This window comes from Anopheles gambiae, chromosome 2 (genome assembly GCF_943734735.2).
Source record: "Anopheles gambiae chromosome 2, idAnoGambNW_F1_1, whole genome shotgun sequence".
In the NCBI taxonomy this organism is placed as follows: Eukaryota; Metazoa; Arthropoda; class Insecta; order Diptera; family Culicidae; genus Anopheles; species Anopheles gambiae.
In genome coordinates, this window is record NC_064601.1 from 98,538,271 (window position 1) to 98,564,811 (window position 26,541).

The window sequence follows — 26,541 nt, forward strand, 5'->3', positions numbered from 1 at the left end:
AACGCAAGAACAAACAAAAAAAAACGGGATAGAAACTCCACATGCGTGTATGCATCAACGAGACGCGCCGAGATAAATGGGAGTAACGTTCGTTCCGACCCAAGGGTGGGTCTCGGTGACTGTGAAGCTCTGGGGCGCTCGCCGCTGTTTCCAAAAAACATGAGTGGCAATCATCAGCATAGTATACAAATTTTTCGTATGTGTCGTTTTCACTGCCGAGGAGGCAGGCAGGCTGCCGTGGCCGGACGGAAAGAGCCCCAAAATGAAAACAAAAACCAAGGCGTCGACCCAATGTCGACCGTGGCATATCCATCCCCCCTCCGACTCAACTCATTTTATTAGTCTGTGTTCTCTCTTTTTCTGCATTTCCGTAACTGCCGATGGTCTGAGGAAGATATACGTACTGGTGTGAGTCTCGCGGGAATAGCAGAGCACTTGGGTCTTTAGGGTCTCCGCTTTGTGAAACGCATCATTTCCGTCCGGCATCTCATCGAGCATAATCCTTTGCCGTTGTTCAGTTGTTCATTGCTCCTCCGCTGCTTCTTTGCCTCTCGATCTAGCACGATGATTGAAGACGATTATATTCTCTCCTTCCTTTCGACCGAGACTCGCACACCCAAACGGAGACGTCGCTTCATTTCCCGCTGCGTTATGCTGCTTGCCGCCCGCCCATGTCCCTTTTATTTTGTGACGTTATTCAAAATCGATTGGTGGTAATTTATGTTTGTCGTACTCCGGTGTGTTTGGTTCTTTATGCTTTGTTCCCGTCTGCCTTTCACGCGGGGAAACCATTTGGAGCTGAGGACGTAACCACACACCACAAGACAGAACTCATTTCCTTTTATCTGCACTCTTTGTGTGTGTGTGTGTACCGCGTAGGTGTAAATTGAAATTGTGGGAGATACATTTATGAACGGAAAGGCAACAAACTACGCGCTTCAAGGTGCAAAAGGATGCAAGAGGAATCTGAAGTGCAGTCGATTGGATTGGTTCTTATTGGAATAAGAGATAAAGGGGGAAAAAACAGCTTTACAACAAATCATGCTGACCAGTAGGGGGGACGATTTGCACCGCTTGTTCCCAATCAGTGAGCGAGCGACATAACGGTGATATGAAGTACGTTCTACATACACATGCACATGCAACATTATTGTGCCCTTAAGGGCATTGTGGCGACGTCTTTGCGATGCTTCCAGCCAAGGGTTCGGTACTACCCGCGGAGATGTACCGCGATGAACGGTTTATGGGTAAAGGAGCAGTGCAATTTATGATTCGAATTCCTTTTCCCTTTCCACTACCATAGGAGTGGGGGGTTGGGGGAAGCAAATGCAAGGATGACAATTAATTTTACCATCGGCCCGGCCTGTTCGGTGTTTGCAACGCTTTACGCTAGATTGTGCCTTTGGTTTGCGACGTCACAAATCTTCATTTGTGCGGGTCGGGAACGACGAAATGAAGCAATACATTCATTACCGTGTGCGCATAACATGTCGACAAAATTAAAATGTAATACCGCGGGGGTTCTCTCTGTGTCTTGCGACGGCGGAACGTGGGTACAGCACAATGTTAATTTCGTACGTTATTTCGTTTGCAATTGGTTTTCACTTTACCGAAACATTTTATTTAGCTTTTGGAGTTAACAGATCATCGTGCTTGAGAGGGTACGCTCGTGTAGCTTGCTCATTTTAATTAATCTGTTTCTTTATTGTTGCTTATTTTGAAAATTGCTCAATTTTATCATGTGAAGTTTATGAGACAGAGCAAAAAAGAGGGAAATAAAATTCAACAATAAACCGTCGTTTGAATTTAGAATGGCAATTGGTAATAAATTTAAATTGATGCTTAACCACTTTTTTTGTCATACTATAATTGAAATATCGCTCTCAAGCGCCACTACTGCACTGATAAAGTTGCGGATCATTTCGTTGGCCATAATACCATTGGGCCATGACTGTGATGCAATTCTGAGTGATTCGGTCGAGAGATAGCGGAGAGAGAGAGAAAGATGAAAATAAACGAACCGGGGATGAGATGCCGAAATTACAAATTGCATTTCGGGTGTGCTACGGTGTTGGGACATTCGAGCGAAATGCAATTTATGGTTCGCACCTGATCTGCGTTCCGAGCATCCATGATGCTGTCTGTGGTACGTAACAACACTGTCAGGCTCATCTTTTGATCATTATTGTGGCTTTTTTTGGTGTTTGCACAGTTGGTCGGAAAAGCCTTGTTTAATTAACAGTGACAGAAAGGTCCTATTCTATTAAAATAAACAAAATTAAACTATACTATTCAAAGAATTGGCAAATAAATCCATTTTTATAGCAATATTGAGTTATGCTGAGGTACTCATCATTCGTGGAGAAAGATTAAAATCTATGTAACATTTTGAAACTGATATGGCTACTGCAAAAAGCAAGCGCGAGCGAAGGAAGATATAATTATTATTTTTGAAGATCCTGTTTTCAATAAAACAAATTTTAATATTGTTATGCGATGTGCCTCACCAATTTCGCAGTAAAGTACATACAATTTCATTGAAAGAGAATTCAATAAAAATACATTGCAAATGAATAGCGCACTACTTAACACACCTGCGAGGTGGTGGTGGGCATGATATTTGAAACCAATGCACCAAACACCGAATGATAGTGCTCTTTCTCATTAACGCATTTCACAGTTTCGAAATTGAACTCGATCGCGTTTTTCCTACCCGTAGCGTGTTTCACTGACTGCCACGGACCATTCCAGGATTACGTGTATTACATCTGACGCGGTGTCTACTGGAGCATATTATTAAAATGCTATTTGCCAAATGCACCTGCGTACGACACGTGCCTCCACCGTGAAGCGCGCGTATCCTCTTACCCTGGCATGGCTGACAAAAGATCGGCCCGACGGGGCCAATATGCTGCGTGCAATCCCTCGCCATAATGTACAAATGACGCTTCCCCGGATGTGTTCGGAACTTCGTAAATTAATTCTTTTATATTTTTTTTATCCACACACCATGGAGTTGCGCCTGTGAAGTGCTCCGGTGTGTAAACTGGAAGAAGGAAAGATGTGTTGTGTTCGTACCATCGTTTGCTGTGACCTCATTCGTCAAGCGCTCAGCCGGATTATGATAAATATTAATTAATTTTACTGCGCCACCTTCACACCGACACTTCGATATTGGACATGGTTTTTTGTTGTTGTTGTTGTTTTTGTCGCCTGGCCTGAACGTTTGAACCTCCCGCACATCAGCATGAGAGGGGCCACATGCTGTTGCTGATCCGCGTTATGATGGTGTGCAGGGTTGAGTGTTGCCTTTTACTCCCGATCACGTTCTTCTTAATCCCCCAATTTTCGCAACCAGCGAGAGCTCGGCAGGTCGTCGCGGTGGGAAAAAATCATTATCGGTGGACAAGGGAGCAATTTTGGACTGCTCCAAAAGGGTAGTTCAATGGAATTTTCGGTTCGCCGCGTGGTGTGGGTACGGTCCGTTGCACTTGTTTTGCTTGCATACAGTGTGTGCACATTCCTTTCGCAGTGGTCTCATTTGTCAAATGATTGGAAAATTCAGTAAGAGAGTATCTGGAGCAAAAAAACAAAAAAACAAAAACCCGGCAAATGAAAGCGGAAGCGCGGGAGTGAGAACAATATCGTAACTTAATTAAGAATCAATTCGTGCGCCGGCACACACAACTTTGTTGTACGATGGATGGTGGTGTACCGGTTGAGGCAAAGGCAAAAACGATGAAGTAAAATTAATTATAAATCTCGTTTTTGTGCTGTGCTGCAATACATTTGATGCTCTCACTGGTTTTTGTTGACCTGCTTTTTTTTTGGAGGATTTTTAACCGTTTGGTGGAAATATTGTGTTATTCTGTGCGACTTACCCTGTGATTATTTGCTCCAGGCAATGTGTCTTAATAGTAGAGTTATTGCTTGCGCAATAAAGGTAGTGTAGGGTTAGTTCGTTTTTTAGCTGAAGATAAAATCCGTCCAGATGGTTATATTCCAGCTTTGTATGGCAAAAAGATGCAATTAAAAAATGAAAATTAAATCAACAGCACCACGAAGACGATTTGCCTGAGTTGTTTTATGGACTTCTATTGCCTTTCTTGCGCCTTTCTCTCTCTGTGTGCGTGAGCTGTTCTCCATTTTACACTTCCGGTTTGGAAATTATGCACAACACCGAGCCGAGCGCGCGGAGTAATGCGCACGAAATTAAATTAGTGCCGTCATTTGCGATTTACGTCGTCATTTGTCAATTGGTCCTGATGCAATCAACAGAACCGGGTGGACTCTGGGGGCACTGTCCCGTGAGCAGTTCTGCTTCTTAGCGCTTCCACTCGCTCTCGCCACCAAGATGCACAAGGGATAATGCTGCCCTGCGGGTGCTGATGTTGGAAAATGATCTTTAATTCTTGCTTTAAACGTTCGCCCTGTCCGCGTGTACACTTTAATGATGCGACTTCAAACGGTTGTAAATGTTGCTTAATTGTTGCCATTTGCCATCATCACGCACACTTCTCTGCCCCCCCCCCCCCCTCCCCCCTTGTACACCGTCGGCACTGTAAACATGGTGCAGATAATAAACACATTCAAGCAATAAACTGCAGCTTCACGACGGGGCCCTTGCGCGTTGTGCGGCGGGTTGCCGTCTTTTAGGCGGATACGGTGCTTGAAAGCAGTGCTTTAATTTTCATTTCCATCTCAACGAGGAACACACCCCGGGAGTTAGAATTTTTAGAGTGCGCTTCATACTGTATCTGTCGAGTAACTTACTAACCTGTATGTGTGTGTTAAAACGTCACGCTAACAAGCAACGGCGAAAAAAGATAAACAATTTCCGTTGGTGGTTTTCCGTTGAAATTGTAAAATTGAAAATGAACCTGCTGCTAAGGGGCGGTGGCGGTTGGTGGTCTATTGCGCACTGTTGCACCGGGGCACGATTCTTGCGAACAGCCTGCTTCACCTACACAAGCAGGTGCGGAAAGCATACCGTTCACAATTTCGGTACAAACCATTTCCATCCGTTTCGGCACCAAGCACGCGCGGGCGCGCGCGAGAAAACCTTAATTACGTTACCCGCCCGCGTGTTCTTCTTGGTTGGTTGGCCCCGTGTGTTAGCGCGGGAGGCGCATGGTTGTTGGGGATATCTTATTAAAACTTTTCCTCTCCGTCTGCTGCGTGCTGTTAGAGATGTTAGAGATTTTAGTGGGTGTGTTTTTGCTACCTTCTCCTTTGCTGCTGTTGCTGTTTGGGGTTTGTTTTGCTGAGGGACATCCCGACAAAGGACGAAAAGTTGGGCAAATCTTTGAATGGCAAGATTCAAGCGGGGGTCGGGGGTCGTACGTTTGTATTTGTTTCCATTCCCTTCTCGGTGTCGTGTGCTGCAGTGTGTTGTAGTGATTTTTTCTTTCGGTTGTTGGTGTTGGCATTTCATTCATTTTCTTCACCATTTCGCTTGTCACTGTTGTTAGTGTATGATTGTGTAGATACTATGAGCACGACTAATGTATGAACTGCTTTTCCTTTCAGGTACGTGAATGCGACCAAGGCGCGTGTGTTGGGCTGGTGGATGGAACCCGCTTGAGCGGAGTATGCAGTACTTTGGTTCTTGAAAGGTTTAATTAAAATTAAAGCCCTGATACTTTTGTTTCGGCTCTCCGTTTCGTGAGCTTCACGTGCTTTCTAATCTCGGGTAATGTTTCGATCCTGAGCGGACGAGATACTAGTGATGCGGCGGCATCGTCTTCGACCCGCTAATCGGCCACGTCTACGGTTTGTTTGCCTAATTTCAGGCGCTTTTGCTGCTGCCAGAGAGCACAGGAAATGGGCCCAGTTTGCTGACATCGTTTGTGGAGCATTTTATTACTGAAGATTCGCTTTTGGAATGATGTTATCGTTGAGATTTTCCAATAAAATCTCTCCCTGTCTCTCCTAACTTCTTCACCGGTTTTTGGTGCGTGGCAAAACGTTGGAAAATAACGTTCCAGTGCTTTGCTTTGACACGCGTTCAAACTGCCCGTCCGCTCGCCGCCGACTATTTCGAATCAGATAAGCATTGGACGGGACGGGATTCAAAAATAGCGAAGGAATTCCGCTTTGCTGTTAATTTTTACGTTCACCCTGATACCGGTGTGGGTGAGTGTGATCAAGGTTAATTTATGGGCTTGCAAAAAAGAAGCGTGTACCTCCGAGGCCGCCCTCGAACCGTTTGGGGAATCATTAGTGAAACCAAGATAAAGACAACGGGGCGAAAATATGCCGTCGGGGTTTTTCGTGCCTGTAATCTTGATTGGGAACCTTTTGCGGATGCGTAGAACATCAACCCCCTCCCATACGCGTACTGCGGAGTGGGGCTGGTAACGTGGAGAAGGAGCAATTCATTAGAATAATTAACACTTTTGACCGGCCGGGCAAGGCAAATCGAGCGTCTGGTGGTTGCGTTATCGCTCCAGTGCCCATCCCGGGGATGATCCCTTCCCGGAATCGATGGAACCGATTGAGAAATTAAAATTAATTGCCAAATTGATCCATCAAAACAGACGCAGCGGAGGGGAGTGTTAAAGGGTGTGCATTATCGTTTTCCTCCACGCTCCACGACAAAACATGTCAAGTTATCGTTTGGACAGGGAAACATTATGTCGAGATTGTTATTATTAGACGTTTGTTAAGATGTTTGGTTTCGGTTCGCCGAAATCTGCGTCGTTGACGTGCCACGAGGCACGCTTGTGTAGCGCTTGCTTTCCGACAAATGTTAGCCCTTTGCTGCTGCTGCTGAAGGGAAAAAGGATTTAAAAGCAACCGAGCAAAACAATAGCTCTCGGCAATGAATTATGTATGAACATCGATCGAACACAAGTACCTTCATCCCTCCTGCTTGTATCCCGCGTCTGAGTATCTGCGACAAGCAGCCTTTAGGATAAAAATTAATTCTAAATCTGCGCGGGCGAAATTTATGCAACGTGAATTTTGGATCGGAAACCGGTAAAAATCTCAGCAAAAAGGTAAGCTTAGATGAGATGCACATTATGCAGGGACACGACATCTCCTCATTCGTGCCGCTCTGCTGAGAGCTTCACCTCGCTCAAGAGCTTTCAAAAATGATGTTGTAAGCCTTTTCCTCAAAAACATCGGATCCGGAACCGGCTGTCGAAAATCGGCCGGCGTGTGTGCCGGAAGTTGAAGAGTGCTGCAAGCAGACAAAGAAGCTTATGTTTAAGAGACTCGATCAGACAGCTTCTGTTTGACGAGCGTCTATTATGATGATCGTCTAGCACGTGGTGGTCGCACTTGCAATAAATGTAATACACGCCTTCGAGGCAGCTAGCACACACTCAGATGAAACTGAAAGAGGGTCCAAAATTTCGTTTCAGCAACAGCATATTTATGACGTAGCGTCGGAGCCATATCGGTAGCGGCCATAAGGCCCACACACACACACACACACCGTAAACCCAAGGCAGTGAAATTACTGATACGCAGGTTCTGCAGCCATTTTTTACGATCTCCTTTGGGACGGAAAAATGTTTCTTTCATCCCAATTTCGGGGCGAAAGTGAAAAAGCTCCTCGCCTTTTTATTGCCCATTGAGCACTGCGTCCTTTTACCTTTTTTCCTCTCTTGTAACGGTTCATCTTCAACGTAGTGTTATGCTCTACTCGTGGACACAAAAAAAGAGTGATCAAGAAAAACAGGCCACTTGGAAAAATTGTAAGACCTGTTTCAAAAAATACTCTAAAGATGTGGGGCCCCGTATCGATGGTGTCAATTTTACTTTCCACCCCAATTGGGTTCCTCCGGGTTAACGCGTGCGTTCGGGAAAATTAGAATGCCACCCGGTCACTGTTCGCTAGAGTCGCCTATAGCGAAGACGCCGGGGCAGCGAACGGTCAGATAAGCGTTTCGTAATTAAGATTTACAAAGTGTTGCCCACCTGCTTCGCAACCGGCGGCGATGGCGAGAAAGGGGTTTTCAGCATCGATGAGCTGTTCCGGCGCATTAGTTGTCCCGAATGCCCCTTTCACCAGACCATGAAAATAATGATAAAAGTTAGGCCTCTTCGGTATGAAAATATGTGCAATTAAGAATCGAAAGGGTAAGGGATGTTGGTAGAAGTTAAATTTTTCTTACAAATTGGGACAAACACTTGCTCGCTGTATCTGAAGAGTTTTTTTTGTCTCTTGGCTATGTTGTGTGTGTGATTTTCACTAACGCAATCTATACTAATTGTTATTTATTGCCCACTATTTTGTAGGTGGCTTGTTGTTGTCGTCATCGACTTGATTTCGCCGGCAAAGTAACAGACTGAAGCTTTTTTACCGGTTCTTTGGATTGGTACGGGTCTGTTGGGTCATTATTTTACCACCACCGAACCAATGCTGACGTTTGCTTTCTTTTCTTCGCGTCGATTTTGGTTTGTTGCTTGCAGTGTCAGCGCTTTTGCTTTCATTTTTGCTTTGGTCATTCGGCACACCACAGACCCGGTTCGGTGAAGTCGGTGTAATACGATTATATTGGCGTTTCGATGCTTATGATCTCGTCAGCCTCGATAGCCGTGATCGTCTAGTGGTTAGGACCCTACGTTGTGGCCGTAGTAACCCAGGTTCGAATCCTGGTCACGGCAGCGTTGTTGTGTGTGTACAATTTGTGCAACGAAATACGCTGTCACGGATGAGGTTGTTGACGTGCGATGTTTTTTTTTTATTGCTTAACTTCCTCTGAGGCACTTAATGAACGAGAACGAAACATTTATGTAGCACCCAAAATTTGCTTTGAACTAACAATTACCCCCTGAAACACACTTTGACACTTGGTTATGAAATGTGTTCCACCCCGTGCTAAGCGAGTGTAAAACTATTCTAAATTAAATAAAGAAAGTCCGTTTGCTCTCCTTAAAACTTGCTCCTTCTGGCCCGGACAGTGCCGAATTGTACGCCTTGTTCAAGCGTGAAGCAAAAAAAAAAGGCAGACAAGTAAAAAGCACTCCTAAACGGTGTATCACTTAATAGGATTACGTTATGCATTTCACAGCAGCAGTGCGCGTGTCGAGATAGCAAGCTAAACTAAAACGAAACGAAAGCGAAAAAAAAAAGCCATCAACGCTTTTCTTGTGGTAGTGTGTTGCTTTGTTGTTTTTGTTGTTGCTGTTGTCTATGCTGCCCATTTTAATGTTGCACTCCCTTTCGAACAACCGACGTGCAACCGAATCAAACAAACACAGAAAACACGCAAAGAAACAACAATAGAACAGGCAAACCACACGCAAAAAACCGTTGGAAAGCAAACTGAGCTTCTCCTGAACTCCGCACTTGTGGCGAGCAGTCTCGGGATAACTGGGGCAAAAGAAAACTAGCTCCCCGTAACAGTGTCGTTTCGGCAAAAGAACGCTAATAGTTTCCCTTATCTTTGGTCCGACTGCAGCGTGCACTGTAGTAGAACGAACAGAGCCCACAGCACTACTACTACTACTAAAATAGTGGTGAAATGTTTCTTTCTGGGCTGGTTGCATTTAGATGCAGCTGCTCGCAACCATTTGCATAGACGATTAAATGGTGTCCACTGGTGTTGGGGAACGGGAAACTGGTGGTTTCTCAACCTCTCCAGTCCTTCCCATTTCCCGGTCAGCGATGTTGTTCATTGAGTGGAAACGGGTGGTGTGTGTGTGTGTGTATGTGTGGAAGAAAACAACAACTGAACCATAAAATGGTAATGGGGATAGCCAAAGTTCCCCAAAAATAAATTTATTTCCATTTGTGTGTTTATATTTAGTTAGCCTATTTTCACGCTTCACTTTTCGATTATTTCTTTGCTCTCTTTTCCTGTTTTTTATCTGTATTTCTCTCTCTATCTCTCTATGTGGAAGAATTGTATCGTTTGCACTGTGCACTCACAGATCGACCCAAGCTCCTCTTATCACCATGAAACCAGGTAGCATTTGTTGCTGGGAGGTAATAGCATCGTACACAGTGCCACCATCATCCCTTTAACTTGCACAACAATTTGTTTTGCTTTTAACGTGTGTGTGTGTGTGTGTGTATTGTTTTTTCCTCTTGGCGCCACTTAACTGGTATCCATCTTCTCTAAATGAAACACACGTGACGCGATACATAAACCACCGGCGGCGCGGCGTGCTACATAAATGGTTGTTTTATTTATTTACATTTTTTTGTTGCTGCTGTTGCTTCTGTTTTGCATGCTCGCGTGGTAAACGGTATCAACCCGGTATCGTTCCGGTGCAATCCAACGCCGAATAAATCAAATGCTTTTGGTGTACGATGTTACGAATGTGGCAGATCAGCAAAAAAAAAAAAAAAAAAAAAAAAAAAACAAAAAAAAACCTAAAAAACCGTGGGTGGGGCGGTTCGATTTTCGTGAATGAAAAATAGAGTACAAGGTGGAAGGAGGCAAGCTGTTGATTGCGCTCGAATCGGGGTCATTGTAACAGAGCTGTGTGCTGCTGATGCGTCTATTTTTAGCAGCGCACAATTCAAACATTAAACTTAAACCCACGGACGGCTCGGCGGGTGGAAAGTTTTCCGCCCGAAGCGCACACTCGCTCTTGTGGTTAGGAACTTTAGCCAGCACGCAAACAGAAAATAGCAAAAAAATTTACAAAAATAAACCACACAGCGCTCTGGAGATGTCTGGGAATAACGGAAAATCTTAGAATGAATGAAGCAGTGTGTTTTTTTTTGTACCAAACTGAAAAATGAACACCACCAGGCATAAGCGCAGTTTACTTTCGTGGTAAGATTTTAAGATTGCTTTTAATAATGCCAGAGCTTCGCTCGCTCCTCTTATCGGCAACCGTTTTCAAGCATCCCAAGTTTGATCTTGTTCGGGAGAAATACTGATAGAAACAGGGAAACTCTTCCAAAGAAAGACGCATGGTATTGTTCCGTGAATCAAACATTCTTCTCATTCACTACCATAATCCAGCTCCAGTGCTTTTGGATTTAATTCTGTAGTGAAGCAAACCCAATGGTAGTGGGCTCTTGCCCTCCAGCTGAAGTAATTGTAAGTTGTACAAATCAGAAAACCATCTTAAGCAGCTACGGCAAGCTTCTTACACTGACCCATTACCTCCCAGCGAAGGCCCGGAAGGAAGCGGAACTGGGAACTAGCGCTGCCTGCGGTAGAATGACTTGTTGAAAATGTTTTCGCCGAGCTCTAGAAGCCCTGGCAGCATAATACATCAGCTCTGCTCAGCTTACGTGTTTGTGCTAGCTACGTGTGTGTGTGTGTGTGTGTGTGTGAGTCAGTGTGCGGAAACTGTGTGTTTGCTTCATCAGTCAGCAGTGTGTGTGTGGAAGGTGTTGATGGGGCATTGGATGGGGATGGAAAATTGGGTTGGTAGGGTGTTCGCTTTGACGGCTGCTGCTCAGCATGCTGGGTTTTATGGAATTTAAGCGCAGTGCATGGAATTGATTGGCCAGAGGCTAAGTGGGTACGGTACGGTAGGTACAATGGTGCACGGTATGGTGTGTTGAGGTGCTGATGAGAGATCAATTTACTTCAATTAATTATTGCTGCTCATTTGTCATTATTAGTGCGAATCACGGTACACGGCAATCATTGGCTGGTGATGGGAGTTCTCGGACGTTCTCGGACGAGGGAGTGCCCCCATGAAAGCATCTCACACGGAAAAAGGTTGTAAAGCGTGACGTTGCACATTTGGTTGTTTTTTCCATGTATATTTTTTACTGAGGATGTTTTGGTTTTGATGGTATTGTGGGTAAAATATCATAATTAAGATTTATATTGAAACATAATTATGCTGTAATAAAGTGTTTTTTAAGACTTCAAAATCAAATAGGATAATGAATGGAACATACTGGAGCAATATCAAATTGTTGACATTATGAAGGGTTGTCTTTCAAAGTCAGCTTATCGATGGGGATTTTTGACGGTACTTGCTATGACTATTGTGCTCTCTGAACAACACAGAAAGCTCTTACTTTGTGACTTCATCGCAAAACTGAAATATTTCTTGTCCATGTCTCCCGTAAGTCCTAGGAGGAAAGATGTTTTGGGTAAACTTTCTCGTAACAGTCCCTCGGAATTGATTGTGTCCAGGACCGGGAATGATTCTCGTTGAAAGCAGCGTGCAATGAAAAAAGGGCAACCGCTGGTGTGCGTTAATTGCCTCTGACATCCCCACAGAAAGGAGAAGGATCCGGAGTGGGCAATCTTTTCCAACCAATATCGAAAAAGTAGCCTTTGCGGAGCTTAAGCAACTTACGACTGGAAAGTTTTCCGTTTCGGTCGCCTCGGATGCCCGTCCAAAAAGCTGCTGTGGTGCGTTTTTGAGTAGAAGCTAATGGGTTGATAGAATTGCGGCGAATCTTGCGAGCAGTTACCAAGGCAAAAGGTTATTTTTGGTCCATCCCCTTGCGCTTCCGAAGCTACGGTGTGCTTCTTGAGCAAAGTCGATCAACGCTTGCTGGGGTAACCTCTGGCATGATGGTAACGGGGGTTACGTTAAAAGCATCCAACCTGTGGTGGGTTTTAAGTTTTTTGCTAGGCAACTAGTTGCTACAGGTAATGCCGCTGGGTCATATAAATAGACGGCAGCGAGTGGAGTGCTGGATACTGGATGGTCTTTCTGGGAAGTACACTGTTCAGGGCAAAAACGGCACGATATCGAGTTTGGCAGAGTGGGGAACCTTGGCTTTGTCTGATAGATAGGTCAGCAGCTCGAGCTAAAAGTTAAATTGTGCAGTAAAAGTTTAGCCAATCATGAGGTGGTTTTAAATAGCGTGGATGCCTAGTTTTACCCGTAGTCGTCATTCATTTGCTGCTTTTTTGGAGCTTCGTCATTTGGAGAATAACGGGTGGAAGTGGCAAGTCACCACTGTGCTACGAAGGAAAGGATTATTCCACTCACCTTAATGGATATCCGTTTGTAGGAGGCATTTAGAGCTTAGTGTAGATGCTTAGTGAATTTGGGGCTAAATGAACATAGTGATTTACTTTTTAAACCTGTCTGTAAATTGTTACATTAGAATTTATCGTAAAATCGATTTCGATGTATGTAGCCATGATAAGATAATTGGATATTGGTAAGATATTGGAATATGCATTAATATTTTTACTTCTTGTATGTAAAATTAGCTCAAAACTCGTACTTCTATGCACCAATCAATGCTCTAACCTCATTGAAGTATGTTCCTTATTCATAGTAATACTAGGAACTGTTCCCAACCTGTATTCTTGTATCATTAAGCCCAATCCTCTTGCTCTTGCTCTTATTTTCAATACCTGTAATAGCCTGAGGTAAATGTTTACCAACGTTTGGTAAGGGCGAGGAAGGCAAGAACACAGCCAGACTCAATTTCCCTTCTGCCAACCAGAAGTTCCGGTACGATCTACTCTACCAGTTCACTCCACCTCCGGGATCTTTCATGAGCATGAGGTTCATGAAAGATGCAGCGGCGTAAAACGTAATCACCATAAATAATGCATATATTTTAACAGCACCAGAACCAAGCAGTAGAATTCAATTAGAGACGATGAGGTCCGAGATGGTCAAAACCGCATCCCAAGGAGTGCATGTGCTCGTGTGTGCGCTTTCCTCTTGGCGTAGGACTTGTTTCCGCGCTCGGATCTCGGATAAGCCGATACTCGATCATTAGGTTGTGCGTCCTTTAGATCCTTAAAACCCTCTTCCGCTCTGGGGTGGGGTGCATCATTTCCGCTGGAGTGCTTGTGTGGTGTGGCTCCCTTCCCATCGTACGTGGTGCGGTAGTTGGTCTACGGACTACCTTCCCGGCATTGCAAAACATGTTAATCATGCATGAAACATCGACACCGAAACCTATGGTGAGATTAGATTTATTGCATTCACTGCACCTTTTCCTGCTGTTGTGCACGTTCCTGTGTGTGTGTTAGCCGCACACTGTCCGATAGTGCACCAACTCTCCGTACCCTGTCGCGCGTTCCGGGTCCCGAACCACCCCTTTTTCTAAATGATATGTGCAACGGATGCTGTTCCAGCACATCATGGAAGGCTGAGCTCAAGAGTGGCCAGCTCATGTAGTTCTCCCGCTGCCCCGCTGTGCCGGTGCTCAATAAACTTTGGGCTGGTACCTTCGTGGTGGCAGCACAACACCGGTCAGTCCGTCAGTCAGCGTTTGTTACTGTTTCACAAGTCGAGCACAGGAGAAGGTTGCTGCAGCTACTTCTAACACGATGATGAATATGCCTGTGCATCGTTGTCCGCTCGAGAACCTCCGGTACTACTCGATGCCAGGCACAACTAGCACAACATCTCCAAAGTTTGTACATCCCTGTCAGTACCTGCACAGAATCCCTTTCAATCCGCCTCTTATCGACCGTGAATTCTTCTCCGCCACATTTCAGCAGGTCCCAATCGAAGTAGGATGTGAAGTAGGATATATCGCAATAAATCACAAATCACTCTCGAGCGCGCTCGGTACTTTGTGTGGGGGGCACAAAATATGCCCATGCTAAGGGGAATCTCCATCTGCTCCTTCTAATGATCCTTTATGCTTCCGGTTTCCCACTTCAGGGCGGTTCATCATCATTCGCCTCACCACAAATACATACTTCAACATGCACACGAAGTTGCCAGGCAAGCTATAAACAGATTTTATTATGCCATGTAGAGTGTGTGGCAAGCAGGAGCTTTCGTTTCCTGGTGTGCGGTACGTACCACATGTCTAAACTTACCACCGACCGCCTGTGCGATCTCCCACCCTCCCGAAACAACTACCACTAGACATCAATGTGCGTGTGACGAAGGATGATACTCCATTGCCGTATTGCGTACGCTTGACGTTCAAAGGATTTGCTTCCGAAAATAAAGACCAAAGCGAAACGCAACCGAAACGGAACAGTCGATACGCTCTCGAGGTGGAAGAAAATGCCTTTTCTTACGTGCTTGGGCCGAGCTCGAAACATCGGACTGAAATCTCGACAAGTTTTTTTTTTGCCAACGGCGGTGCGATTGAAACTGACAAGTTTTGCTCCGTTTTCCGTAGCGCAAGATCAATCGTTCTGTGAGAATGGCAGCTAACGTGAAGCTTTCTGCCTGGTTCAGCTTTTATTCTGTGGCTTTTGAGGCGTCGAGGATCAGCACCGTGCGTCACTGGCGACGCTTTTTGTTGCACTACCTCCGTCGGTATCGGGGAATCGTTCGGAATGTCGAGACCAATCGATTGGCTTTGATTGGATTTCTATTATTGGCTTGTCCGATGAGTATGGGGTAAAAAAAGTGAACAAGAGCACAGGAAGCTGCTGGATAGATAGATGGCATCAACCGTGCGAAAAAACTGCACCGTACGATTAATCCCCGTACAACACACCCCGGTATGGGTTCTTTTCGCGTGAATTCGACTGTAGGCGGCAAAGGCGATTGAGTTTTGTGCCAGCTTGTGAGGGCGGCACGAAAATTGGGGCAATAAATGTAATTCTGTGTTTCTCGGAAATGTGTTTTTTTTTATTCGTTGAATGTGAATTTGACGTTGAGTTGAATGTGGTTATCATTGTTGTCGCTTTACGTTTGTTTTCTGTTCTTATTTATCATAGTTCCAAGTGTTATTGTCACCATATCATCATCACATTATTTAATTCTGTCATTTAGTCATTTAGTTTGATTTAATTTCATTTCCTTAGCTCAATCTGTCGACATTCGTGAGCAAACGGGGCATGTCGGGAAGCTATTGGAACTGCAAGATATCACAATTTCTTCACCGAAACGAATAAGTTATCTTATTATTATTCTTATTGGCTTAAGATTCGCCAAACATGGGCTTCCTGTAACTACTTCAATGTCAAAAAGGAGTTTTTTTTTTTAATTAAGCAACACTTGCTGGACTCCAAAACATCCGCTAAATACGAAAAGAAAACAGTAAAAAGAACCCTTTTCAATCAAATTCACGATTATTATAAGGACATGATTCACCGCTTTCGAGCCCAAATAAACAATGTTAAGCTGATTTTGTTCAGCATTTTTCAACTATAAGTAAACATTTGACGTCTAACTGAAATACTGATGCTTTCTGAACTTCGTTCAATCGCAACTAAACATTTGCTTTCCGCAATATTATTGTACGTTTATATTTTCCTGGTTCGTTTCTTTGATGATCTTTTTGTTGCAATTAGATTTGTTGCGAAATAATTTTATTTGATTTTGTACTTATTTCCAAGTCATTTCCTAGTTTTGATGGTATTGGGATAAATTATTGACAAATAAATTCATTTTTGGCAAATGAAGTTACCAACAAAAGTCAAATTTCTAAACTCCATGCAGAAAACGGATAAAGTTAGGGGTCAAGAATATACGTTGTTTAGTTACGATTAAACGAAGTTCAGAAAAAAAACATCAGTATTTAAGTTAGACGTCAAATGTTCAGAGATAATTTGAGTTAAAAAATGTTCAAAAGCAGCTTAAGATTGTTTATTTGGGCTCGAAAACGGTCTAATTGTCACAGTTTTCCATTCCCAGATTGTTGCAAAAAATGTGTAATTTTCTAATATAATAAAGATTAAAGGGTATATTGAATAATTCTTTTGACGCTCTACAATTATAGATACGTTAATAATGCGAATATCATGTCGTTTGGGAAAAATTAAGATTTTTTGTTTTGAAATTTTATTGGGAGTCTTATTGAGTGTCTAATAAGAGGATTTAAATGTTAAATTTCCTTGCAAAAGCATCAGTCAGCAATCACATAAATGCCAATGACTCGTGCAAAAAAAAAACAAATAAAGTTTTTGTAACATTTTTCTCAGCGATCCTGTACAACTTCTTGCCCCATGCATTTTTACGCTAGCAATGACGACGTCTCAGCAGCAAAAAGCTCCAAACACACACACACACACACACACACACACACACAATCCTTGAATGTTATCAGCAACCGTTTCTGTTCCTAAATTGAACACACTTGTCGTCGTGCCGTGAGGAAGCGAAGTGGTTCATCTCTCGGCATAGATAACGCCGGCTTCCCAACCGTTTGTGTAGCACTTTATGGTAAACAGTTCCGAAATTGTGCCATCGTAAGGATGAACTGCATTCGCAAAGCTAAAATGGCACACGGTGGAAAGAATGGGGCAATTTCGGGTGAACAATAACCGTTATCAATATTTCAGCACAGTGAACCACTCCCGGTACGAAACGGGGTTTGCCATGCACAGCTCCTCGTCAGCTCGTCTAAACCTTATCCCGGGCAGCCAAGAGCAAAAGTGCAAAACTACCACCACCACTCCGTACTCCGTGCTGCTGTTTCACTGCCTACAGATACAGAGAAAAATGGTTCACTTTCGCGCAAATGCCAAAGGGAAACCGCGTGCAAAAAATGGCTCCATTAAAAAGGATTTCAGATCATATCGAACGGGAACGGGGCGCGCGTCACTCTCGGGAGAATTGGGGGCACACACACACACACACACACGGATGAAGGTAATACGCGTTAAGGATCATCATGCATGCGCTGCAATCTGCATGCGATACGTGTGTATGTTGGCATTGTTCGATTGGCGGTAAAACTTTCTCTTCACTAGAGTTCACGTGCTGTTGCGCTCCTGGGCTGCTGCGAGCGTTTGAGCTGGGAAGAAGGGCAGGAAATCCAATGGCTCTTCCATGGCTTGTGTTGTGTAGAATTTTCTAAATTACCCCGAAGGCACCCTAGACCGATACGCTTCTTCCGATCCCGTCTGCACATACAGGATGTTGTAGTGTATGTGCGTGGATCTTGTGTGGAGTTGGCGTTCATTTTCCTTGCGCAAGAGTCACAGCGTATTGTGCAAAGGAATGCGCGCTTTTCAGCGTGCGATAACAGTTTCAGTGGTGGGTGGGTGGTAGCGGTGGTGCAATTCTATTGTCACCGTTCACTTAAACCGATGTCTAAGTACTGCCAGTTTGTGATATTGGTCTCACTGTGGGAATGGGATGAGTCCCCTTGGGGGCAGGATCTCGTCTAACGATTGTCGGTGCTGAAAGAAGCGCGCTTTCTTATGTCGCAGCAAATGATGGTTGCATTCGAATTTTCTTGTTAGCATCGAATGAGTGTATGTGCTGTCACGGCGCCTTTTGTTAAATGTTGTTCCACTTCTTTCGTTTCTTTTGCACAATTCGCGGATTGCTCCGTAGTCCGTGTCGTGTACAGCAAAAGGGGTGTGAGATGCCTTTTTGGTTGTGCAGAGCGTGAGCGTGAGGGGTTTGTAGCCATTTTGGGTGGGTGGTGGTTTTATGCTTGAGTGCTTGAGCGGCAATCGTAGCGCATAACGGCAAACTTTCACTTGGTAACGAGCCGAGCGGCGGGATGATTAGGGCGTAGATGCGATGAGAGTCGTTGCAGGATCGCGAGCAAGTGCACTTTGAAGTAAAGGATGAAGTAGTTAGTGGAATGTTGTGCCCTATTGATACGATATTGATTTGCAAGTATAAATTTAATTGTAAATAAGTTTAGCATTTTTTAGCCTTATTTGGACATAGAAGCACATATATAGAAAGCACAAGATGTATTGAACATCAGATGGTTAAATTTAAATCCTTTTGGTTAACTGATATCATTATCATTTGTTCCAAGTCATATTTTTGCTTTTTGTTAGTATTCTAGTAAATTAGTAAATTATGCTAATTTTCCATTCACTAGCAGTTCTATCTATATATTAAGAACATTATGGCAGACATGCAATAACAAGCAATTGCTTTTGTTAATTGGAATCGGTTTACTGGCTTAAAGTATGAATATTTCTTGTCTGGGATTTGTTGATATCATTTTTTTTCTATCGCCTTTGTCTACAAAACACAAGTGCTTCTAGTACTAGCTTGCTTCTTTCTATGTCTGTGATTAGATTGCAATAAGAGCGAGGGGCGAAAAAGTATATTGCATACCTTCGTGCAAAGCTTGCAGATGTAGCTTGGAAATGACTTCGAAGGAGGAGACCAGTAGGCTGGCTTTCTTCGGTTTATTATACTATCACACCCACCCACCCAAAGGTGTGGTGTGTGTCTGCAGGGGATTTGGGTGTGGAATGTTTCATGAGTGAAAATTGTAGACGATACCCGGGCAGACAGCAGCATTGCCACCTGCAGGAGCTTGTACATTCACTCCTAGACAGCTAGAGCGAGACACGATGACTTTCCTGCGCTTTGCTGATCATTCCTCTCGTTGCTCATCTTCGCTCCGCAGATAGCACCAACTTCTAGCGTCTAAAGGTTGAAGGTTGTCAGTTTCTTTGTTTCAAAACCACCACACCACCTTGCCCTGTGTTTTGCCCGATTTTCGGTATGCCGCTGTGTGTGTGCCACCGAACAACCGTATGTGTCGGATGCGACCGCCATTGGTGTCGGGGCCTAAGACTTCCGGCTAGGAGCAGCCGTATGATAACACGATACTTTATGAAAGTGGTAAGACTCTGTACGCTATCATCGTCCTCTTCCCCTATAGGAAGGGTGAAGGCTTGCTGTGCGCGTTCGAAAAGGCGTGACACTTGCAGGAGGGGGGGGATGGGATCCCTAGCAAAAAGCAACTCCTTCTTTTGCTGGGTGTTATTTTCTTCGTCACCACCACCAGCGCCACACATGTGACAAAAGTTATTTTCTGCACCTTAATAAATGTTTATCAAAAATAACGACCATCAACCGGTGAACGTTGCGAAAGGTTCTTTTTGTGCCCCGGTTACCGCACCGGTGCAGTTTTCCGGAGAGTGCAATCATGCGGTGGGAAGTGTGTGTGGTGTGCATTTTTTGCACCGAGCGCAGCAGCATTCCTTTTTCAAAATATGTTTTTCATGGGAAAAGAGATATGGAAGAAATTAGTGTCTGGCAGTTAGGACATGTGACAGTGGAAAATGTGTGATGTGGTTGATGTGGCTGCCCTTTCCGCTTTGTGGTTCCATTTGGATCGGAAGAAATGGGGTTGGTGCCAGTGGTGCAACTTGAAATGTGTGCGTGAGTGCTAGAATTTAACATCCAAATAAAGAGAAGCAATCATAACTAATATTATTCAAGATGTTAATAGAATATATGCATTTAAAAAAACAACAGACATTCAAAGTATGTTTGTGACCTTTATTTATTTAACCTTTTGGAAGCGTAACCATTTTAAATCTTTAGTGTACTAAGAGATATTTATTTTCTTCTTTTCGTTTCCAGGTAAGCTGACTTCGAATGCAAATATCACGGACAATCACACGTCCCTGAAAGGTTTGAATTTTTCTGTACATTATGTTTCTGTGCCATTCCAATAGAGTTATAATTATTCTCCTTAAAAAAATATCGTATAAGCATATTTAATTATACTCATTCTTCCGTGATATACCTTGCCTATTCTAATTTAAAACTCTTCCCTCTGCTGGGCTAGCGCCACGTCGATTGGCTGCGCTGCATCCCGTGCTGCTCGCAGCTGCTAGTGGCTGCGTGACATTTGTGGATTAAACGAGCGTAAAAATGGAAGCTTCATTAGAACCACCGAACCATACAGGAGGCGGCGGTGTACAATGGGACGGCAGGTTACAATCACGAGCGGTGCCTGCGGACGAATGTGGGTGGGTGTGCGCACATCCTGCTTCGAGGCCGGTGGTTTGCGTGGTTTGGCGACATGTCAGTCCTATTTAAGTTTGGTTACCGGTTACCAGCGATGCTCTCGTCGTCCGCTTCATGGCCGGTTTGCTGGTGACACATGTGGCACAAATTCGGCACAGCTTCTTAGCTTTAGCACTGCTACTACTACGTTGGCGTAGTTGTTCTATGAAACGATGAGCTGGGGAATTTATACGCGGCTGCGGCGGCAGTGTGTGTCGGAGCGAGGGAGAAGAAGTGGTTGTGCAAACGACTCGGCTTGGAATCGCGCACGAAATGGCACTGGTACAATTAGAAATTTAATTTAACCAACGGGAACACGTCCGGGATGCGTGATACAACAATGACAGTGTCGGTTAGAATGGACTGTCGTTAAGGGTGGAGGGGGGAGAGACAGAAAGGAAGGCTGAAGAATTGGGGTAGAATGACACAACATCCGGACGGTTTTTTTTTTCTTTTCGTGTTGTGCTACAGCGCGATCTAGCCGCTTTTTGTGTTGCGTTTGAAAAATATTTTAAACCAACTTTCTTGAATCGGTTTGTTCCAAATTAATGGCTTTGACAGGTGACAGATAAATTTAATACAAAAGCATAGCCAGTGCCTGCGGGATTTTAAATCGGTTGTTTGGAATGCTGAATTAAATTTTAACTTTTTTAACTTTTGTGAACCACATTTACAATTCAGTTGAATATACCGATCAAGAGTTTTCAGAGAAAGAGTTTTTTTTTTACAATATGCTTACGCCATGGTTGCATCGAAGAGCGTTTATACGACTCTTCACAACCAGATCGTTTCTGAGAAACTCCTTCACTCGCTTTAAAAGCTGTTACAACTGTTGTCGTTCGCAGCACCTCAAGCGCAAGTGCATTATTTTGCACCATTCTTACATATACCACTGTTACCAGCAAAAAAAGAAGCTTTCGCGAGCTGTTCTTCTGCTCCGCATTGTTACCTGTAGGTGAACTTTGACGAGCATTTTGTTTTCACATTGCAATAGGCGGAGAAGAAAACGAAACCTCTTTCGCGATATGTACAGTATAAGCGGAAAGCATGTTTGCAAAGCAAGAACACTATCGCACAACTAATCCGTTCCATTGGTTGCTCTTGGTGGATGTCAGTCACCAGGGGCACGCAGGTAGACACACTGTAAGAGCTGCTAGAGCGATATGCGGATTGGGTTTTTTCTTTCTTTCCATGCTTTTACTGGCAAGGCTTAAGTGTGTGAAGCCCTGCCATCCGAGATTGCATCCGGGGAATGCAATAAAGCGCGTTCCTTTAACGCCGCGAAAAGTGCATTGTGTTGTGTCGCATGGCTTTCGGTGCCACGCTCTATACGCGTCAAGTTGGAAGCATTTTATCGGAAGCGTATGCAAATGGATTATTCCTCTTTAGTACTTGTGTGTATGTGTTTTTACATAGAAAAGTTTCTATGGATTTAGTTGCGTTTGTCAGTGCTCTGTACGCGTTACGCTTATATTCACTATATTGCCGACCCTTGTAGGTGTGCCTGTGCATCTGCAGATGTTGTTGTTAGTATGGTTTAGAGAGGCTTTGGTTCCTGCGGAGTTCTTTCGCCTCTTTATGCATCTGCAGATTTATTTTTTCTGCTGCAAAATTATCTCATTTTACTAAGAGTTAACATTGCAAGGAACTGTTAAATCGATGCTTACCATACTCATTTATTTAAACATAGACGCGTTTTATTGCATCCTCAACTGCCTGTTCGCTGTTTGCCACTAGTCAAACGCAAACCAGACGTTCTAAAAATAATATAAACCTCAAAGTATCGATTGCTCCGTCAGCAACCTTCCCATAGCAATCGCAGCACCGTATAAACATTGCTGTAGAGCCAAACGCAGAACCGCGAGATAGAGCTTTCGGCAGCTTACCGTTGGAAATCGAACCTCACTTCGCCGCTTGGCCACGGATGAATATTTACTAGAAACAGATTGGCGGCTGGGATTAAAACGCGATTTCCCTCTTTTCGGCACGTCGGCCAGCTTTGTCGATGGGGAGGCGTGCCTGTCTGCTTGATTTTTCGTTCGGAATTAATCCCGGACAGCACAAGCTTTCCCCCCCGGGTAAGCCTATTAGCGGAGTGGGTTCGCGATCGGCGTACCGTGGTTGGACACTGGCGGCTACTGTGGATTAGATTTCGTAGAATCGGGGTTTGAACGTACACTTGCCGGTCCGTCTGTCTGGCTGTCGGACTCTTTGCTTTGTGTTTTTTAATCGTCAATGATTCACAGTGCATTCTAGTGATGGGTATAGTTTTATAAAATTCCGCAGTCGACTCCGATCCGGCTCCGAAAATTTCGGAACCGGCTCCCGGAACTGAGGTCCGCTCAATAATATCCGGAGACGTTGGGAGTCATCCGGAGTCAGAGTTATTAGAAGTCGTAGTCATCTAGAGATGGAGTCATCGGGAGTCATCTTGCTTCATCCGGAATCATCTTGAGTCATCCAGAGTCATCTGGAGTCATCTTGAGTCATCCGGAGTCATCCAGAGTCATCTGGAGTCATTCAGAGTCATCTGGAGTCATCTTGAGTCATCCAGAGGCATCCAGAGTCATTCAGAGTCATCTAGAGTCATCCACAGTCATCCGGAGTCATCAGGAGTTGCCTGGAGTCATCAAGAGTCATCTGATGTCTTCTGATATCATCTGATGTCATTTGGAGTCGTCTGAAGTCATCCGGAGTCACCGGGAGTCACCTGGAACGACCCGGAGTCCTCCGAAGTGGTCCGGAGTGGTCCGGAGTTACTCAGAGTCACCCGAAGTCACCCGGAGTCGTCTGGAGTTGGCGTTCTCTTTCGCTTTCTCTCTTTCTTCTTTCGCTAAGAATAGTAATTAAACTAGACCGGAGTCAGCAGGAGTTGCAATCGGAGATTAAATGTCAGACCACAAACACAATGCACATGCCCATAACGAACGACTTCGCACGGCTCAGGACGACTCCGGATGACTTCGGATGAATCAGGACGACTCTGGACGACTCCGGCCAACTTCGGACGACGGAATTAATCATTCCAATTTAGCCGGATCGAAGTCGTGGGTGCGCTCCATAGAGCACACCACTAGTGCAATCTGATTCTGCTTCATCCATTAATTCCAGATGTTCAAGAAAGGGATGTAGGGGACGTGAGGGAAACAGATGAATTCGTAAATTTATAATACCTATCGGTGTCAGTTGTTCATCGCGTGTGAAAATAGCCTGTTTTAGTATGTCTGTCTGGTTGCTGATGGTAAAAAAACCTGGGGGAATTTTCCAAAACTGTAAATCAGCGACATTGCTTTGGGTTTTATTTTAATATTATTATTTTTTTATAGTCAAGTAAGAACTCAACTGCATGGATAAGTTTCAAACACTAGACATGCAAACGAGAGAACGCTCTTCTATAGCATTTACCCAAGACAGGGCGTTGCCGAAAATTAAATTGATATCGAGGCTTGTTAATGTCGATTATCCCTCACGGAAGCAGTGGTGCCACTTCTGAAAAATCGTCGTTGCCCCTTGTTAATCGAATCTGTTTCAATTTCAGCATTCGTTAAGCCAAAGTGGTATAAAGACTCTCTCTCTCCCGTGAAGGGGAGGAACAGTGGTTGGTTAAAGTCGGTCACGAAGGATTTAAGGCTAACGATTTCCCACCAAGCCACACCACGGCTGTTTGGTCCCTCGCGTGGTGGTGTGGTACACGGAGTGTGTTCCGTGCAGCAGCAGGCCAGAAGGATCATTGGTTAGCAGTCGGAAACCCAAACCAATTACCCTACGGACGTCCGGGCCAAAAACCCCCGTCCGGCGGTAAAATGCAACGGAGAACCATCAATTATGCTCTCTTTTGTCGCACCACGCTCCGGGTCACCAAGCCAACCAGGACGACAGGCCTGGTATCGGCGTCCGGAGGACCCGATTGCGTGTTTTTGCGTGTGATTTTCTATGAATTTTCCCCAGAGCAAAACAGAGCGCCGACCAAAAGTGGGTCTGTCTGTGAATGTGTATGTGTGTAGGTGTGCTGCAGGATTCGTGGAAAAGGTGGCCACTTTATGCCTTGTTTATTTGTCTCTGTCAACATACAATTCATCGAACGTTTTGGTGGTTTATGTATGTTCGATGCCATGTTGCTGCACACGGGTCGCTCGGTGGCTCTTGGCGTCGTGCGCCTACTGTGCACCGATTATGTGCTCGAGTTTCCGATGGAGTGTCGGCACCACCACCCTAGCCAGGATGCGTGCTACTAAACTAAGGGTTGGTGTAGTGTGTAGTTTGTTTTATTGACTGAAATTTGTTTCCGTAACGATTTCTGGCCCCCGGGGGCCGGCGAACATGCCTTATTTGGGTTTGCCCGCAGCACAGCACCGAGCTCTATTTATTATGGCGACATGCTTTTTATTTGTCATCGAACGAGAAAGGTGCCCGGTGGTGTGGTTGTGTGGTGCATGCGGATGACCGTAGCATTTCGCCGCAGCAGTGCCACAACGCCCTCGACAGAGAGGTGCCGAGTGCGGAAAATGCGTAGCGGCAGAGCGGCGCGCGCGTTGCCAGCGATCGCCACAAAATGAATGACCGGTCATTCTTCTCTCTTGTGTTGTGTGTTGCTGTTGTGTTTCCGCTGAGAACACTGCCTCTCTTTTGCTCTGTCTATTCACTGAAACGTTCACCAAATGAACTCTACACGTACTATGTGTATGTGAACGATTTTTCATTTTCGTTTATTGTTTTCGTGAGGTGCATTTATTTTCCTTACGCTTTGGTGTTTGCCTGAAGTGTGGTGAGCACATTTGGAAAGCGATGGTTTTGCATGCATATTGTAGCTTTGTTCAATGCGTTCGGCTTATGTGAGGCTCATATTATGTTTACCTACGGGGGTGATATTTTGGGAAGAGGAATGGACCAAAGTGCCCCGGATGTGATGTGAAGAGCATGTATTTAGTTTAATAATTACCAATTTACAGCGATACATTCATCAGCATATTTAGGTATGTAGTGAAACGCGATAACAAACGGAAATCAAACAATAACAAACATCATACGGAAAATATATTCAATCATGTAAAACTAATAATGGGGCCCTTCACGATTCTAGTCAGTTTTTTGTGTGGAGTTTGACAGTTGAAGGCTGAAATCATGTAAACACTGCATACAAAACCACACACAAAACTAGCCTGCAATTTTCAGTCTAGATTATTTTAGCCTCAAAGCTAGAATTAGATTCAAGTACCTGCTCGAAAAATGGAAAAACAAGATGGTGTTTACATTTATCCCAAGGTGCATTCAAGAGATCAGGTGATGGAATCCAGAATCAAAGTGTATGTAGTCCAGGTGGTCTCATAGCATGTTTTTTATAACCAAATTTTAATATCACTTTTTGACAGAATGGGTGAAAACTTTTGTTCAAACAAGCCTTCTGGAGGCTTGACAAATACACAAAACACTCTTAAAATATTTCATACACCTTCAAATTCATACACCTTGGAATAAGCGCACCTGTATAATATACCCTCTTTGATAGCTGCTCGAAAAACTGCTATACAATGCAAACAACTGACAGGCTAAAATTTCAGCCTACGAACTTAAAACAGAAAGGACCCCAATATTTTATATTCGTACTGTTTATTATATCTCAAATGCGGTAGACATAATGCTATAAATAAGATTTTATAGCATGTTTTTAGAGTCACATTTGCTGTAGGATATGACATCAATCGTCTTATCGTAGTTGGACAACTATTTTACTATATTTCTATATTTTGTAATATGGATATAATATAATTTTAAAGATATAAATTTGATAAAATGAAAAGGCTTTTTTCATAGAAAATACATCCTTCTTATTACTTATTCCCTACCAGCATGAGCTTGGAATGGCCGTATGCATTAGAGAGACTGAACTTTTACGCATTTTAGTATGGCTTTCTACCCATAGAAACATAAACCTCAAAATTTAATTGCAAAATGTATTTTTACAGCTGTTGTATTGAAAATTCCATTGAAATC

At 44.1% G+C, this 26,541-nt stretch overlaps 1 protein-coding gene and 1 non-coding gene across 9 annotated transcripts in view; both read left to right on the plus strand.

The window, feature by feature from the left end:
- LOC1276942 (bifunctional heparan sulfate N-deacetylase/N-sulfotransferase) overlaps positions 1-26,541 on the plus strand; it is a 178,792-nt gene that overhangs the window by 47,947 nt on the left and 104,304 nt on the right. The gene's annotated exons all lie outside the window — the stretch shown is intronic.
- Positions 8,548-8,619, plus strand: Trnah-gug (transfer RNA histidin (anticodon GUG)). The gene has a single exon. It is a non-coding gene; the product is annotated as a tRNA-His (tRNA).